Raw genomic sequence first — 15,407 nt, 5'->3', positions numbered from 1 at the left:
ACAACCTTCGGTGAAAACTGAGGCAAAGTACTAATTTAGTAGCTGTAGCATTCCTTGATCCTCCGTAAGATGATTACCTATATCTTGAAACTACCTTACCTTTTCTTTAGTTATTTTTTACTTTTTTTGTTTTTATAAAATCCTTTCTTTTTTTTGTTCGTTCATGGGATGTGGGCATCGCTGGCGAGGCTGTCATTTATTGCCCATCCCTAATTGCCCTTGAGAAGGTGGTGGTGAGCCGCCTTCTTGAACTGCTGCAGTCCGTGTGGTGAAGGTTCTCCCACAGTGCTGTTAGTTAGGGAGTTCCAGGATTTTGACCCAGCGACGATGAAGGAATGGCGATATATTTCCAAGACGGGATGGTGTGTGACTTGGAGGGGAAAGTGCAGGTGGTGTTGTTCCCATATGCCTGCTGCTCTTGTCCTTCTAGGTGGTAGAGGTCGCGGGTTTGGGAGGTGCTGTCGAAGAAGCCTTGGCGAGTTGCTGCAGTGCATCCTGTGGATGGTACACACTGCAGCCACTGTGTGCCGGTGGTGAAGGGAGTAAATGTTTAGGGTGGTGGATGGGGTGCCAATCAAGCGGGCTGCTTTGTCCTGGATGATGTTGAGCTTCTTGAGTGTTGTTGGAGCTGCACTCATCCAGGCAAGTGGAGAGTATTCCATCACACTCCTGACTTGTGCCTTGTAGATGGTAGAAAGGCTTTGAGGAGTCAGGAGGTGAGTCACTCGCCGCAGAATACCCAGCCTCTGACCTGCTCTCGTAGCCACAGTATTTATATGGCTGGTCCAGTTAAGTTTCTGGTCAATGGTGACCCCCAGGATGTTGATGGTGGGGGATTCGGTGATGGTAATGCCGTTGAATGTCAAGGGGAGGTGGTTAGACTCTTTCTTGTTGGAGATGGTCATTGCCTGGCACTTGTCTGACGCGAATGTTACTTGCCACTTATCAGCCCAAGCTTGGATGTTGTCCAGGTCTTGCTGCATGCGGGCTCGGACTGCTTCATTATTTGAGGGGTTGCGAATGGAACTGAACACTGTGCAATCATCAGCGAACATCCCCATTTCTGACCTTATGATGGAGGGAAGGTCATTGATGAAGAAGCTGAAGATGGTTGGGCCTAGGACACTGCCCTGAGGAACTCCTTCAGCAATGTCCTGGGGCTGAGATGATTGGCCTCCAATAGCTACTACCATCTTCCTTTGTGCTAGATATGACTCCAGCCACTGGACAGTTTTCCCCAATTCCCATTGACTTCAATTTCCCTTTACATATCCTGGCATTCTTTCCTCATACCCACTCTTAGCTTTCTAACTCCATTTTTTTGCTTCCCCTCTAAAATTTCCATGCACCACTTGATTTTCCTTTGAGTTATTAGCACTGAGTTTGGTCATACAGGAGGAGATTGGTGCTAGTGGATTGTACGATGAGGACGTCTTGCACAGGGCTTTGAATCATACAATCATAGTGTCATTGTTCCTGTGTCGGCTCTTTGAAAGAGCTATCCAATTAATCACACTCTCCTGCTCTTTCCCCTTAGCCATGCAAATTTTTCCTTTTCAAGTATATTTGTAATTCCCTTTTGAAGTTATTATTGAATCTGCTTCCACCACCCTTTCAGTCAGTTCATTCCAGATCATAACTCGCTGCATTAAAAAAATTCTCCTCATCTCCCCTCAGTGGAAACTGTTTCTCCCTATCTATCAAAACCCTTCATAATTTTAATTCCCAAGCTAAATCTCCCCTTAACCTTCCCTGCTCTAATGAGAATAATCCCAGCTTTTTTAGTCTCTCCAGATAACTGAAGTCCCTGAACCCTGGTACCATCTAGTAAATCTCCTCTGCACTCTCTCCAAGGCCTTGACATCCTTCCTAAAATGTGGGACCCAGAGTTGGACACAATGAGCTCAATTTTAAAACGGAGCCAGGAACGGGGCCGGGGGGGGATGCAAATTGAGGTCGGGAAACCCATTAGTACGGGTTTGCCGGACGTCCTTACGATTTTGACGTAGGGACATCTTTTATTTTTTTTGTCGATTTTCCTTCCGACTGACTGGCCTGATTGACAGGCTGGTCTCAGACGGATGGGAGGCCAGCCAGGGAAAGAACGTCTTCAGGCAAGTCTGCAGGTATATCTTTGTTTGTATGGATGGGGGGGGCATGGGTGAGCATGGGAGGTTTGGATGGGCATAGGTTGGCACAGGGGTCTTGAGTCAAGGGGGATTGGATCGGGGGTCAGTCACGGGAGGGAGTGTCGGGATCAGGGGTCATCGCAGAGGTCTGCGATCGTCGAGGGGGAGGATCAGGGGTTGGAGGATCGGAGTGGGGGCGTGGACCGGGGGTCGGGGGTGGGAGGTTCGGAATGGGGGAGAATTGGGGTCGGGAGAGGGGGAGGATCGGAGGAATGGAATGGGGGGAGGATCGGGAGTCGAGGCGTTGCAATTGGGGGTCGAGGATCCGCAAATGGGGGGTGGGGTTGGATCCATGATTGAGGGTCGGGTGTGCGCGATCATTGGTGGGGAGTGGGGGTCGGTGCAGGTAAGCTTCTTGGGCCTGGGGGAAGCACACCTGCTCCTCCGGGCCCACAAGCTGTACCTTTCTAGGCACTTACCTGATAGTCTCAGGCCTTCTCGCCTCCTTTCACGAGCGTAAAACAGAAGGCCCTGGAATCCCAGCTTCCCGGGGTTGAAATCGGGAAGTCCAGAAAAATGGAGGCCTGATGCCGTCTTTAAAGGTTTTAAGGCACGACTTGCCTCCTGGGAGTGGGTTGGTCGCCCGCCCCGGTGAAGACCGGAAATGGGCGGGTTGGGGGCAGGTCTGAAATGGTGGCAATTTTCAATGCCCTCCCTCCTCAACCCACCTGTTTTTCAATGTTAAAATTGAGCCCAATACTCTAGCTGAGGCCTAACCAGTGATTTATAACGTTTTAGCATAACTTCCTTGCTTTTGTACTCGATGCTTCTATTTATAGAGCCAAGGATCCCATAAGCTTTTTTAATAGCCTTATCAAAGATTTATGTAAGTGAACTCTCAGGTCTCTCTGTACCTGCATTCCCTTTAAAATTGTACCATTTAGTTTATGTTGCCTCTCCTTGTTCTATCTTTCCAAAATGCATCACTTCGTTCTGTGAAAATTTTGGCAGGTAGTCATGAAGGTAGATAATTGGAGTATGAATAATGTTGGTTGCAGCGTACTACAGAGTTTATGGAATTTTTATTTTTTAACCTCCTTATTTTTACTTTCCAGTCTGACAAAATTGCAAAATAAAACCTAGATGTTTATTTTATAGAATCAATAATAGTAACTTCAGGATTTTATGGTGCAGTTACTAATTGAAAGAAAGATTATTTTGAAAACATTTAAAACCTAACACAGAAAAATATTATCACTTTATTTTATCACTTGTTGAATGGGTTAACAGGGGCTTATCTGGTGTGAACTTCTACCACCAGTGTATTTGATGCCATCATGTGGCGATCAGTCTTCAAAGAATTGACCATTTTTAAATTGTCCAAAATTTTTGGACTAGGAAAAGTTATATGAAAAGGGAGGCAGCTTGACTAGGAGATCAGAAGCTTTAATCCTGTATTTACAGTTTTCATATTTGTGTCGCCCTTGGCAGATTTAGGAGGATTAGTATCTCCCATATTAATTTTTGAGTCCTTTGGTAAATGTCTGGGATGTGTGCTGTTAACACGGTTTTTGTTTACTGTACAGACAAACTTTATTAACTTGGAAATGAAATGAAGCCCCGGTTTCTGTCTCTACCCACCAACTATAATATTTCATGGCAGGCTCTCCTAGCTTCAGTACTTAGATCACTTTGTCATTACTGACTTTAACAATCTACCATCCAGAAGCAGTAAGATTTATTTTGTCCTCTTAAAACTCTGTGAACACAATTAGTCCAGCTCAGTAACCTAGAAATAGACCTGATCAGGTTTTACAGAACTTAATTCAAAACTTGTTCTCATTGGATGCTGCAGCCCTTTCCTTTTATAACCAAGCATTGAATTTGTTTGGAAATATGAATGCCAGAAATGGCACTTATACCACTGCTTTCAGAACTTGCATCAATTGTTTTAATTGGAAATGCTGAACTAGCTTTAAAATATTTTTACAGTATGAAAGTTGATATGGGGTCACAGAGCTAGTTCCATAACCAGTCATGAAAATACGTAGGGGGCGATTTTTAACTTCTGTCCAAAATGGGCATGAAGTTGGTGGAGCAGCCACATTGTTTGCCTAAGGCCAACGTTGGGAGGCCCGAACCATTTTTAAGTTCAGGCCTCAGCAGCATAATTCAGGTGAGCTGCTCAATGGGTGCTGGTGGACAGCTGGCCACATCGGGGGTTGAGGGGGGGGGGTGCAGAATCCAGTGGCTCCATGGGCCAGCTGAGCTGTAAATCAGTTATACAAAAGTGGGGAGGTACTTTGGGGGGAAGGCACATAGCGGGGGTTCCAAGGAGTGAGGGTCTCACGTGGGCTCCTACCCAGTGGCCGGCATTCCAGCTCCTCCTGGCTCCACAAAAATTGCTCCTGAGAAAGTTCCAAGCTGTTTTGGAGTGACCTCCAGTGGTCCCTTTAAGGACTGTTAGAAAGGTCACCTACTGTCTGGTACAAATGTATGCGGCAAACTCTCCGCTCATTACTAGCTGAAAATTGCAAACAGGGTCCTAAGACTACCGTAAGCAGCCTCCCACTTGTTTTGAGCAGGTGTGTGGTGCACCCATTTACAGGCCCATCTGAAAATTACATCAGATGGGCCTTGGGTGTCCAGGAGACGGCCGAGGTCCCTGCCCAATTTTACACTGTCGGCCACCCATTCTTCAGGCAAGAGAAAGGGAGGGAGGGGGGGCTCTGCAGTTGGAAATCAGCCCATTATATTTGGGTCTAGATAAGATTGAAATAGCCATCAGTTTACTAACGAGCTTAAAAATCAACTCTTTCGTTCTTTAGTGTTTTTCCTCTTCCTCACGGTATGTATTATGCTCAATTTCTGGCCAACAAATTGAATCCAAGAACTGCTCCTAAGCCTCTGCCTCTGCCTGCGGTGATACTTCAAACTTTATGCTCAATAATTCCAGGCCTAAACTGGAGTAAAATACTTTTAGATTTAACTATGCAACAGTAGATTGCTCTACAAATTCGTCATCAATTACCTTAACAATGCCTTAACAAACAAAAATCTTTTTGCTGATATTTGCTATATAGTGTAAGATTCTCAAAATTCACAGATCCCCCAAAACTCGGAGAAAAACCCTAAAGAAATTCACTTTTTCCCTGAGTATGGAAAAACTTTGGCCATTGACTGAAATCCTAAGATGGAAGGATAGGTGAGAGGTCACCAGACGAATCCACAACACACACATGGAATGTGGGAGAATTACTGCTTCAGACACGTCTCTGTTTTAATGCAAAACCGACAGCAGGTGGTCAACACTCACAGGCCATTGAAAGAGGTAACTGCTCCAGACATGGTAGGGCCATGCCTTTGTTTTAAAGCAAAGCCCATCAACACCTAGGACATTGGATACAAAGGGGAGCCTTGTGTGACAAGCTTTAAAAATCGGAATTAACAATGACCCATCGGAAGAAGCAATGGAGCAAACTGATGAGGCGCGAAAATAACCTGTTACCAGGAGGGTATAACTGGGGCGTCCCAGAACCTCTCTCTCTCTTCGCTTCGGTCCAGTGTCCTGCTTGCCTGCTAGCAACCAAGAAGGAAGGCCGTCCAGTAAACATCGCAACCACGTGTCGACGACAGCTGCAGGACACAGGGGCCAGGCCGTTTCATCTGTTTCATCGGTGAGCATTATTTTTTTTCTGGCTGTCACAAGACAACCTAGCTAGGTGTAAGGGTGGGAGTTAAAGGGGTATTGCTAAAACTGTGATTTTAGAATTTTCCCTCGATGTGTCAGTTTCTTCCACCCCGTTAAGTGTAAGACTGTATTGCATCCATAGCGATTCCTTTTATCTTCTGTATAATACTGTTTACCTTGTAGTTTTAGTTTTCTTATTAATAAACATTGGTTTTCCTTGCACCAATCCACTGGTCTGTTCGTCTGTCCTTATTACCGCTCAATAAGTCCTGAGCTCAGAATCAGGAAGGGGAAAGCGATTCAAAACCGCACGGCGGGCAGGGCAGCTCAGGAAAACATAACTGGCTGACCTATAATAAGCCCCGGAAACAAAACCCCTTACAATATGGAGGGGCATGAATCTTCAGAGCAACATTAGATATGGATGACTACTGGCACACATCACCTTTTGCTCAAGGCTATTCTTTCTTTAAAATTAGTGGAGAGAATTTCAACCCGAGGCAATGGTTTTGTCTTTTAAATAACAAACATATTTACTTTTAGCTTCTAAGAAACAAACATGCCATCTCATAGCTTTTTTATAGACCTTGTGTAGCCAGTGAAAATATGGACCAACCTTTTGTGATATTGCATCTGTTGAACAGAGAATTTAGTCCATGTGTTGAATTGATGTAACAATCAGAACTATATCTGCACTAACTGCCCACAACAGCTACAGCAGAAATTCACAGGGCTATCTCTGCCCAAATTGGTATGTATTCCCTCATTAGATCGGTGGACGTTTTAGTTCTACAACTCAATATAAAGGCACAATGCAAGAGGTTTTCAAGTACAGAATGAAAACACATTATTATCAGTTCAATTTATCTTAGTTCTGTGTCTTGTTTCGGCAAAATGTTCCATGTTGTACCACAATGACCTTTAACCTTAATTCTACCATGGAGATTTTCAAAAAGATACACACTACTTTCTGGAGAGAGACAGGGAACAACTCATATGATCTACGGGGGTGAATTAAAGTGCCATCTCCACTCTTAGTTGGTAGAAACTAAATAATTGGCAGAAAATTGAATTCATTCCACTTGTGAAGATGGTTTTGATGATTATTGTGTGAGTTACCAAGATCTTCCTTGCTTTTTAAAATAAATTCTCTCCTCCACAGCTTCTTCTAAGTATTCTGGATAACTCACTGTTTGTCACATTCGCTGTTTTATTATACGCTGATCAAATATGATATTGGGAGTACAATATATTCAAGATACGCAGCTTAGGGAACACATTAGACACATCTCCATTTATTATATTCATTAAACAGATTCGAATTCTGATCTTGCATTACTTTAGACATGGTGCAATTGAGGACTGGTTGATACAATGAATAATGGCAGCCCAATTCCTAATGTGTGTGGGCCCATAGCACAAATTGTCATAACTTGGAACTATAAATTAGCAATCTTATGCAGAAAGGCCAAACAACAAGTAGTACGGGGGATGGAAATGGCACACTAGCTTAATGGAGGATATGTTTAGGATTAAGGCACGGTATAAGGGCAGAGTAAAGGGAGCTTTACTTTGCATCTATCCAGGGCTATCCATAACCTGGGAATGCTTGAGGTGCTCACACAGAAATACAGTTCATTACCCAGCATTGATAAGTATAAAAGAAGTCAGAAAGTAATACAATCCTGAGATATGGTGGAAAATATTGTTTAATCACTCTTATGAAGACGATCTAGCAATGACATTTTCATTTTTTGATTCTATATATAAATTATAAATTCTATTTAAAACAGAAGTTATTTAGCCTCATTCAGATGGAGCAAATTATTACTATTTTAAATAAAGAGAGAGAGTACATTATCTTCATTTAACATTAGTTCTATTTAAAACACTGTTCTTTGTGGTGTCAGTCCGTATCTGATGTAGTTGATCCTGGAAAATGCCTCCAGCTGTATTGGATGAAGCCAGTCTGCCAGTCTCATCACTGATCTCCCCCTCCCCCGCAAGCCCCAATTTCTCCCTCCCTCCTTCCTGCGATTGGTGACCTCCCCTCACCAAGCCCTGATTTCTTGCTCCTTTCCCCCTCCCATCTCTAAGGGTCTCCACCTGTGGCCTCCTGCCGCTGGTTTTCCCACCCAGTAGCTGGCCAGCCTGTTGATTTGGTCAGCTGCCGGGCGGGAAACAGAAGAAAAAAATTATAATAAGGTCCTGCTGTTAAATTTGGCATGACTTCCGTGTCCCCGGCCTTGCTGAATTTTCCCCGAGCTATCATGCTCCCCCACATCCTCACCACCTCCTCGGAAATATCAGGGCCAGAATTTCTTTACCAGAAAGCTATCCATTCATACAGCTTCAAACAGAGCCAACAATGTTTGTACCAGAAACTACACAGCATAAGAAAGTCCCTCAGTAGTTCTTCATCCTACCTGACTTTATACTGTACTTTGAAAGTTAATAGCCAATCTACTTATTAGTATGAATGACCCACTCCCCCCTTGGGTAAAACGGATGAAACTGTATGTGTCCAATAAAGCAATTAGACACAATGGGCATTCCAGTTTTCTCTAAAACGCAGCGTCTCACTGTGTGACTTTAAGCATGTGTGTGTGAGTTCAAGAACATATTGCTACAGATTATTATAACCCTGCTAGCATGAGTCAGGTGCTGTTGTTTAATGTGTCTCAGTCCTGCCAGTGCCAAGAGTAACTACAACATTGTAGTACCTCGATCAAATACCTTGAGTGATTTGTGGCACATAGACAATCTAAGCTGTGCTACAAAACACTTCAGAGAGTCTGAGTAATCTGTAATAATACATTTTAGTAATCATTAGCACAAGAAAATGCTTAATGTCCCATGATTCTGTTGAGTGTGGCATGATGAATAACAATGAGGCTGTATGCTGCTACATAGAAATAGTCTACAATCCTTGTTTAAAAAGAAAGTGAAAGATAGTTTTCAGAAGAGAATTTATCATTCAGATCGATCCTCATTTATTTACTGATTATCATTCAGCTCCTTTTGAAAGCAGATTTACAGCCCATATAATTCTACGCTCATATATGAAGAATGGCTATCTGTTCGAGGTACCAGAAAACTGTCCACACCTTTGGACCTGTATCCCACCTGGAGTCACTCTTTTAAGAGAGGAGGGATGTAAAAGGGAGAAAACTGGAGGAACCAAAGACGGAATACACCATTTGGTGACTACACATCTCCTATTTAGTTATTCCAGATAATCTTTATGTAAAATGCAGTGGCTCCAAACTGCCACACAGAGGCAAAAGCTGCACATGGATTCACCATTCGAATTATATATTTAATGTGTTGCCTTCCACCATTTGTAAGTACAATAAATAAAACTGCAAGATTTAAACAAATGGCAGCACTAATTATGCCATCTATCAGAAACAATGAACTGTATAACTAGTGGTTGTCTACCAAGCCACCCTGTTTCCAAATGTCATTGTAATACCTTATGCTTAGAATATGAAAGTTCTGTTTGTATTTTCTTTCATACAATGCACAGACTGCATGCAATTCTTTTAGTTTTTACTGGTAATATCAAACATTTTTACTCCCTATTCCACATATCAAACTGAAGTGATGCCTTAAATGGTGGTACCATTCTGTTAATGGTTAACAGAAACCATTACACTTTGAGACTACACGTAGCTTTTAACACTGATACATGCTTTTAAAGCAGTGTACACTACAGGTTCTGCACTCATAGTCAGGGCAAGACAGGGCACTGATGATTATTTAAACACATGCACTCAACTCTGCTTTCTGGTATCATAGGGGAAGAAATTCAATTTGCGCTGAAAATCAGCATCCCGGCCAATAATGCGTGCCCAATGACGTCGGTGAGAGGCACGAGTACCAATTTGGCTCGTGCCTCATTTCTTTATGATTGGTGAGCTGCCAGGGCTATTCATGCTGTTTATTGACAGCTCATCACTTGGGGGTTGGGAAATCGGGTGGCAGTGATGCTGTTTAAAAACAGCCTGAAACCTCTTAAAGGGGAGGAGCACTTTGGCTGTTTTTAATCATAGCTCTTGGTCATGATGAAGTGATAATGGCGCTGGAAGAAGCTCTATAAGTGCGGCCCAATTTTCAGACACTGCTCTGGAGACCCTTGTGGAAGAGTTGACCAGGAGGAGAGAGCTGCTCTTTCTAGCTGACGAGAGAAAAGTGCCAAAGCAAATAGCCCGGCAGCATTGGTCAGCAGTGGCAGAGCAGGTTAATGTGAGGAGCATTGCTCAGGACCCAACTGCATGCTACAAGAAATTCAATGATCTGACCAGAACTGCTAAGGTAAGACCACTACTTACATCTCTCTTACTCTCTGCTTAGCCCTGTATCACTTGTGGCCCCAGCACTTACAAGCCTTCCCTTCCCTGCTTCTCATCCCCCTCCTTCAATCACAGCAGCACACTTCACTGAACCATCTTCTGCGGTTACTTGCACACAGTACACCTCCTGTTGTCCTCAAATTACTTCCATCACTTCCCCACACCTGTGGTATCTTTCACACACCATCCACACTATTCTACCCTGACATGCACATCTCTACAACCTTTCAGCAAGCCACACACTAACACACTCCCTTTCTTCTTGCAGAACAAGCTGACACACAATACCAGGGAGCAGACGAGGCCAGGAGGAGGGCTGCCATCCCTATAAGTCCTGTGCCCACTGGAAGAGGCTGCACTGAAACTCTTGGGCAGTGGGCACGCCAAGGGTGTTGCGACTGGCGAGGTTGGAGGATACGCTCCACATTGTGTTTGAGCATCTTACCGTCCTTTTCTCTTCTCACTGAATTCTCACCCTTACACACTCTGCATAACAAGGTGATGTTGCTTTGAGCTGCCACTCATCTGTCTCAGCTAACCCTTGTCACTAACTGCAAACCCTTGTCTCCCTCTTCCCTTTCCATGTCCATCACATGTAATGGGCCCAGTTGTAGCAGAGGACGAGGAGGACAGCCCGCCTGGAGTCATACCCTTGCAAGCATCAATTCAGAAAATGGCATCCCATATAGTTTAGGAGGTCAGTTAGAAGCGTCTGCATTGGGAGATTCACTGAGCCCAAGTGCGGAGGAGCAAGAGCAGAAGGATAGAACAGCCCAGGAGCCAGCTTGCCGGAGGGCACCGATGTTGACTTCAGGACTCAGCCTATAGAAGAAGATTGATGGGTATGCACCAGCAACTTCGCAGTTTATTGGACGACCCATCAGCGAGTCTACACACAATGTTGGACAGTATGAAGGAGTCCACCTCCAGCTTATGTGGGTCATCACAAAGGGTATGGGAACAATGCAGTCAGTCATGGAGTATGTGGTCACCTCTATCCACAATACTGCGGGGCCCTCAATTATGCAGCCTTTGGTGGGTTGTCAGAGGTGGTGGTGGGGGGAAGGCGAGGGTGAAAGTGCACGTGGCAAACCAAATAAACAAAAGTTACTGTTTCCGACACGATCGCAGTGTAATTGATGGTGATTAACATGGCCTCCGGGTTTCATGCCCAGCAGCCAGCCTGATTGACAGGCTGGAACGGGGAAGATCGGAGAGGGGGGGGGGAGGAGAGGGGAAGATCGGGGGGGGGGGAAGAGAGGAGAGGGGAAGATCGGGGGGGGGGAAGAGAGGAGAGGGGAAGATCGGGGGGGGGGAAGAGAGGAGAGGGGAAGATCGGGGGGGGGGGAAGAGAGGAGAGGGGAAGATCGGTGGGGGGGGAAGAGAGGAGAGGGGAAGATCGGGGGGGGAGGAGAGGAGAGTGGAAGATCGGGGGGGAAGGAGAGGAGAGGGGAAGATCGGGGGGGAAGGAGAGGAGAGGAGAGGGGAAGATCGGGGGGGGAGGAGAGGAGAGGGGAAGATCGGGGGGGGAGGAGAGGAGAGGGGAAGATCGGGGTGGGGGAGGAGAGGAGAGGGGAAGATCGGGGGGGAGGAGAGGAGAGGGGAAGATCGGGGGGGGGTGAAGAAGGGGAGATCGGGGGGGGTGAAGAAGGGGAGATCGGGGGGGGGGTGAAGAAGGGGAGATCGAGGGGGGGTAAAGAAGGGGAGGTCGAGGGGGGGTGAAGAACGGGAGATCGAGGGGGGGTGAAGAACGGGAGATCGAGGGGGATATAGGGGGGGATGAAGAGGGGGAGATCAGGGGGATATCGGGGGGGTGAAGAGGGGGAGATCAGGGGGATGATCAGGGGGATATCGGGGGGGGTGAAGAGGGGGAGATCAGGGGGATATCGAAGGGGGGGTGAAGAGGGGGAGATCAGGGGGATATCGGGGGGGGGGTGAAGAGGGGGAGATCAGGGGGATATCGGGGGGGGGGGTGTTGAAGAGGGGGAGATCAGAGAGGGAAACATCAGACCTCGGAGCAGGGTGGAAAGGTAGGTTGATTTTGTGATTTAACTTCGAACCCGAACAGGATTTCCCTGGTTTTCGGAGCCCCCCCCGCCCCCACCCCACCCGCAATTTCCCGGGGAAATCGAGCCCGATGAATTTGTATTTTTTAATGAGGAGCACATCATCACCTGCTTGATGCAGCAATGCACTGCAAATTGTCTGATGTTGTTAATGTCATCTGTTGCAGCCTGGAATTACCCTGAGGTCTGGACAGTCAGAGCCACAGTAACCTTCAGAGCCACAGGTAATGAAATGTGTGATTGGTGCTGGGCTGCAGCTGGTGCTACAACAGGTGACATAGCTCTGTCCCAGCCTCCCCAATGAAACAGATTCACTGGACACACTGCTCCTCAGTTAACTGGAGGTGAGCTGTTTTGTTCCTTTACACTCACGTCCTTCATCCTCCCCTCCAATACCCTCTTCTCCCAGCAGCTGCAGGTCTCTGCACTCTGACTTGCTGCTCTTCATCCTCCTCATCCTCCAGCCCCAATGGCAGACCAAACAGCACACCCGTGTTGGAGGAGTAACTTTGTGCACAAGCCCCTGGGCAGAGATTGTTCTGCAGCTCCAAAAAATAACTCTCCATCATTTCTAAACTCGACTACAGCAGCCAACACAGCCAGAAATAGGCCTAAATGTCCACAAGCAGTCTAGAACGACTAACCAGAGACTTACCTGAACACAGCTGAGGATCCCTTTAAATAACACTGGTGCAACCTCCTTCCCAACTGTTGTCGCCAAGGTTTTATGGGCAGGTTTTAAGCGCAGGAACTTAATTTGCATATATTTATTAGGCCCCCTCTGCTTTCAGACGGGCGCCCTGGACGACTAAAAGTTGCTCAAGTCAATATGGCGTCACTTGAGAATGAGTGATCACGATGTGAAATGTATGCTGATTTTATGCCAGTAAAACAGAGGGCTGTGAGTTGAATTTTTCCTCCAGAATCTTTGTGAAACTTTTAATATTGGTAAATTGCTAGAATCAAAACATAAAGACTGTACAGTGGACCAATCATTATCTCTTTAAGCTTTAATTTTAAAGATTAAGCTGTTGCTTTGTAAATTTTAGAGCAGGATTTACAAATTTAGGCACAGAGTTCAGCACGTCTTGCAGGATTTTCCATCCATTTATTTTAATGGATGGAAAGTCCTGTGGGGCACAATGACCTCCATCACCGAATTCCCAAAATGTACACCCCCCACACAAATCTTTGCATCGGGAATACTAATTCACAAAATTAACCTTCTTGTGCACTGCAAAGCCAAAATTCTTTGGACTGGCACAAAATGTGCCGAATAACCTCGATCCCGGTTTCCTCTGATATCCCTAGTACCTGGTTGAGGAAATGCCATTTCACTTATTGCTTTTTCAGGAACTTTGTTTTTCAAATCTCTACTTTTTAATTTTAATTCCCCTTTCCCCCTTTTTTCTTTTCATTCCTTTTCCAGTATTCTTGCACAATTTTTTTACCTCAACTTTATCTATTTTATTCCCTCACCTCGCCACTGTTACAAATTGTGCCATCAGATCAGCAAAGCATATGTATAATGAAACCAAAAAAATGCATCCATTGCTGAAGAATCCAGCTGCATTCAAGAAAGCAATATTTCATTAGATGATGGTTTTGACATTTTTCTTATTGTCCTGTAATTTTAACCCTTAGCCTGACAACCATGTATTATATAAATCTATAAAATCATAATACAACAGGTGTTAATGATCTTTTCTTAAACCAATATTAATGAATAAATCAATAAAACAAAACAAGGCTGGCAATGGAAATTATCAGTCATTTTGACAATTAAGAACATAAGAACATAAGAAATAGGAGCAGGAGTAGGCCAATCGGCCCCTCGAGCCTGCTCCGCCAATCAATAAGATCATGGCTGATCTGATCCTAACCTCAAATTTAAATTCATGTCCAATTTCCTGCCCACTCCCCGTAACCCCTAATTCCCTTTACTTCTAGGAAACTGTCTATTTCTGTTTTAAATTTATTTAATGATGTAGCTTCCACAGCTTCCTGGGGCAGCAAATTCCACAGACCTACCACCCTCTGAGTGAAGAAGTTTCTCCTCATCTCAGTTTTGAAAGAGCAGCCCCTTATTCTAAGATTATGCCCCCTAGTTCTAGTTTCACCCATCCTTGGGAATATCCTTACCGCATCCACCCGATCAAGCCCCTTCACAATCTTATATGTTTCAATAAGATCGCCTCTCATTCTTCTGAACTCCAATGAGTAGAGTCCCAATCTACTCAACCTCTCCTCATATGTCCACCCCCTCATCCCCGGGATTAACCGAGTGAACCTTCTTTGTACTACCTCGAGAGCAATTAATTCATACACATACACATAGACAAACACGTACGCACAGAAACAAAATAAGTTATAAAATGAGTTAAATTGAAACAGATTTTTTCCAGTACTTGACTGCTGGCAATTGCCTAGAGTCTGAAAGCTGAAGGAGATGAAATTTTAAAGGGATTGAAAGTTGGCTGCATCCTACTGTAATATGTTGTTTTGTTGTTGGCTGTCATATTAGTTGCCATGCAAGTTCCATGGTTACAGGTTGTGCTCATGAATTATTGAAGCTTGACCTAGGTATTTCTGTAATGTAGAACGTACATAACAAATTATAAATACAATACTGAGTCCGTTTTTAACACTAACATGATACAACCATTCACATAAGGGGCATTATGAAGCTCATTAATAAATAACCCATATAAAACATTTTTAGGAGTCAATTTAACAACAAGATATTTGCTAATTTTACTTTGCTTACTAATTTGTTAGAATTTTTTAAAAGAAGTTACCAGGTGCACGATTTTAAAATGCCAGCGGGATGGTAGCAGTGGGGAGTGGTCAATGGGCGCACGGGTAACCCGAAAAATAAAATCTTACCGTTCCCCACCCGATCGTGACTTAATTGATGGCCCTTAATGTTGTTTCCGGATTTGCCGTCCGAAAGCTGCGCAGTGGGTGGACTGTGCACCTGCATTCCTGCTGTCAGCTGGAGTATCTGGATTTAAAGGGCCATTGCACCAATGGCTTTTGCTGGAGCAAAGAGCAAGGACACAGAATGGAGCAGCACAGGGGCAAGCCAGCTCCAAGATTCAGTGACGCCTCACTTGAGGTGCTGCTGGCTGGGGTGAGGAGGAGGAGGGAACTATTTTACCCGGCC

General features: G+C 44.9%; 1 long non-coding RNA gene across 1 annotated transcript in view; it reads right to left on the bottom strand.

The window, feature by feature from the left end:
• The window catches only part of LOC137322539 (uncharacterized), a 58,164-nt gene extending 43,339 nt beyond the window's left edge, over window positions 1–14,825 (bottom strand). Inside the window, exon 1 of the long non-coding RNA XR_010963163.1 lies at window positions 14,730–14,825. This is a non-coding gene — a long non-coding RNA (uncharacterized lncRNA). The remainder of the gene's footprint in view (window positions 1–14,729) is intronic.
• Window positions 14,826–15,407: the final 582 nt, after the last annotated feature.

Source organism: Heptranchias perlo, chromosome 6 (assembly GCF_035084215.1).
Source record: "Heptranchias perlo isolate sHepPer1 chromosome 6, sHepPer1.hap1, whole genome shotgun sequence".
In the NCBI taxonomy this organism is placed as follows: domain Eukaryota; kingdom Metazoa; phylum Chordata; class Chondrichthyes; order Hexanchiformes; family Hexanchidae; genus Heptranchias; species Heptranchias perlo.
Note: the sequence above shows the minus strand (reverse complement) of the source record. Positions and strands in the feature narration are given on the sequence as shown.